At 39.9% G+C, this 3,329-nt stretch overlaps 2 long non-coding RNA genes across 2 annotated transcripts; both read right to left on the reverse strand.

Annotated features, from left to right (window-relative positions):
* Positions 1-702: 702 nt before the first annotated feature.
* Positions 703-1,443, reverse strand: LOC131248895 (uncharacterized). The gene is made up of 2 exons (XR_009172684.1): positions 1,367-1,443; positions 703-1,125 (listed from the first exon to the last, which is right to left on the reverse strand). It is a non-coding gene; the product is annotated as an uncharacterized LOC131248895 (long non-coding RNA).
* A 267-nt stretch (positions 1,444-1,710) lies between these two features.
* LOC131248456 (uncharacterized) lies at positions 1,711-2,436 on the reverse strand. Its single transcript, XR_009172344.1, has 3 exons — positions 2,292-2,436; positions 2,002-2,098; positions 1,711-1,859 (listed from the first exon to the last, which is right to left on the reverse strand). It is a non-coding gene; the product is annotated as an uncharacterized LOC131248456 (long non-coding RNA).
* Between the last annotated feature and the right edge of the window lie 893 nt (positions 2,437-3,329).

Consider the following 3,329-nt stretch of genomic DNA (forward strand, 5'->3'; position numbering starts at 1 on the left):
AACTTGGTTGATTGGGGATGGGATTCGACAATGGTAGGTTATGGATATTTATACTGCTCATAGGTGTATTGCAGTAATCACTACAAGAAAACCATCCATTACCGACGGTCAAAACCACTGGTAAAGACCACGAAAACCGCCGGTAAAACGTTTACTGACAATCAGAAAAATGCTGGCAAAAGCTCAGTCGGTAAAGGTTTTACTAGCGGTCTGTGTCTTTATCCAGCGGTTGTGCTGGCCACCGCCTAATGTGACATTTGCCGACTGTTTATTACGTTTATTACCGCCCCGGGAAATCCCCAATAAACGGCAGTAAATGTCTACTGAAATGCCGGTAAATGCCAGTATATTTGAGGGCTAATGTTTATACTTGATTGAAACCTTCTTTTTTTTTTTTTAACCTGTAATTTGGATGTCATGCATACATCACAGTGGGCCCCACACATAGGGCTGTAGGTTAAGCTTAATCTTGAAAGCTTTGTAGTGGATTGTGGGGCCCAATGTCTGATAATCAAGATTCAGATTGTGTGAATGTGGGGCCCAAGGTCTGATGATCCAAAATGTTAAAATAATGGGCTTCACAAAGGATGGTGTCTATCCAATATTCAAAGATCTGAACCATCGTATGTGATGGCTTAAGAACACAAGAAAAATATCAAAGGGTGATTCATCTACAGTGATCCCAACGAATCCCTGAAAACAGAACACTGTAAGATGCACTCTGAAATGGCATGATATCAAATGCATTTCATCAGTTCTGTGAGTGCGCCAATCTCGATCTGAGCACTGGATCAGGCCCAAGAAATAAAAAGGCTAGCCGGGTCCTTATATTGGACAGCTACTGAGAAATGACATTATTCCATTCCACGGCCGTTCATGTGGCGTAATGCATGCCCATCAACCCACTTCATATCATGGGTTAAATCACTTACAAGAACGCATTAAATTAAAATAATAATAATAACAACTTCACCAAGGCCAGACCCCATCCACCATTGACAATGCAACACCCACCCATCACCTACACCATTGCATTGCCGCAGAGGCAAGACCCACCACCTGGTTCTATCAGTGGTTTATCCAACTTCACCATGGTTTTTATGGCCGTCAAGCATCTGAGTATATCTACAAAAAATCATCATAGATATCAGAAAGCAAATCAACAAGAAACCCAACCAAAAATTAATTTCAAAAAGTTCAAAATGAAATAGTAAAAAACCATGGTTTTAAGACTCAGACGAGCCTGAAAAATCATGGTCCTGTTTTCCATGACCACCTGAAATCCATTAAGATTTTCCAGTGGATATTAACAAATTAAGGGATGGTTTTGATGGTTTCCACATTTCATGTAATCACAAGCTCTTACAAGATCTTCATGTTTCTCAAGTTAGCAAACGTTGAAGGAATCCTGCCGCTCAGCCCGCTGCTATCCATGTATCTGTTAAAAGAGCATAGATCATGAATCAAATTGTAAGATTACAATGAAAAATTACGCCATGAAATGAGTCAATACCAAATTTCCTCAATCAAATGATCCTAGCTGGGTTGGTCTCAAGGCCATGAAGGATTTCTTTTGAAACTCCCATCCACTATGGAGCCCACCATATGAGCAATAAGGATTGAAAGACAGTGGGTCTCACAAGTCGGTTTTATTAGGCCAAGAAAAATATCCTACTGTAACAGAGAATGTCCTTATTTATTATACTTGCCTGTTGCATAATCTTGCCAAACTCTGAACACAAACCCTTCCGGCAGCCCTCATCGAGAATCTTGTCGAACATAATATTGTGTAGAGCAATGAACGTGGTTTCTAGCATGTCAAGGCCTGCTTGGTTCGCAAAGGTAAATACCGGTGATGCCTGCAATGATTTTGTCAACCATGGGAAAGATCAACTCACAAGCACAAAATACACCACAGGAAGATGGTATAAAACAGGACTACCAATTTTCTTGGATTAAAGAATAAAGGACAGAAATCTATAACTAAGACTGTGAGGAAACGTTGAGTTTCCATTAGAATGTAGAAGATTGCTTGGCAAGACCTCTCCCACCATGCTTGACAAGAACTATTACAATCCTTTTCCAGTTTTTTCTTTCCCTGTGATAGAAACATGTCTTAAGATATCAATTTAAAACAAACACGGATACAATATCCTGAATCTTATCTTTACCTTTTAACATGTTGACATTGATTCATTGGAGTAAAATGGTGGATAACCCCCAAGCATTTCATAAATGATTTATGTCAAACAACCATTTTTTAATCCATAATGCACTTCTTCAACAAGTACCTGAAGATGTGAAGTAGTTGCTGCAGCTCTGAGTCACCTAGAAATAAAGCTTGCCTTCTTACCATTTCCACTGCACAGAACAGATAATTGTATTAAGATCTAAATCATTAGAGAACATAAGCAAAAGAAATGGTTCAGCTGAAAGTGTAGATAGGTTCCCCAATTTGGCACATCCAAACACAACTAAATTAGCTTGTAGATGCTTAATTAGTTTGGCTACATTGCAGTTGGCTGCCCTACTGAACTAGATTGTGACAATGGAGAGAAAACTATTAGCAAATATCTGAAAGTATCATCTATGGTTGCCCATTAGGCCTGTTTGGATTCGTGTATTGTATTGTATTTGGTTATTGTTCATGCATACATTGGACGGTTGTCAGAATACATCCTTATCACCATGCCATTATTCAATGTTTGGATATGAGGTATTGTGCGGGCAAGTATACAATATCTTATACAGATCAATGTTTGGATACGAGGACGTATTGTCAACTACAGCTTATCCATGATATATTGATATGATACGAGTGATAATGATGATGTAAAACGTAAAGAGAATGCTAATTTCAAAAGCGTGCGGCAGCCCTGACCATCCACACACACGTGCCACCATAGAACACGTACTCTAGATCAGAATCAGATCTTTCCATCACGTGGTCTACACTACACAGTTTAGATTTTCTGGCCATTTCACACCTCAGGCGTGCCATATTTGATATCACACACAGCAAATGGACGGCTGGAATATGTTGTAACCGTCCGTTTATTGTCCAGTTTGACCCATCTGAGGAATAAAGCAGCCTGCTGATGAAAAGCTCTGATCGTAAACACGCGTTCCATATTAGCACGTGTTCCTTCGTGTATAAGGTATGTGGCTAGCATCCCCAGCCGTGTGGCATTAGCAAACCTCTGTGAAGTTAGTAGAATATCGTCCAGGTTTCCAGTTCGTACGAGTGGAGCCATCATCCAGTAATCCAAACCATTCAAAGGATAAAATCCTCGAGAAGGTAAACCCCTCAAAATGTCGGTCCTACATGG

Source organism: Magnolia sinica, chromosome 1 (assembly GCF_029962835.1).
Source record: "Magnolia sinica isolate HGM2019 chromosome 1, MsV1, whole genome shotgun sequence".
In the NCBI taxonomy this organism is placed as follows: domain Eukaryota; kingdom Viridiplantae; phylum Streptophyta; class Magnoliopsida; order Magnoliales; family Magnoliaceae; genus Magnolia; species Magnolia sinica.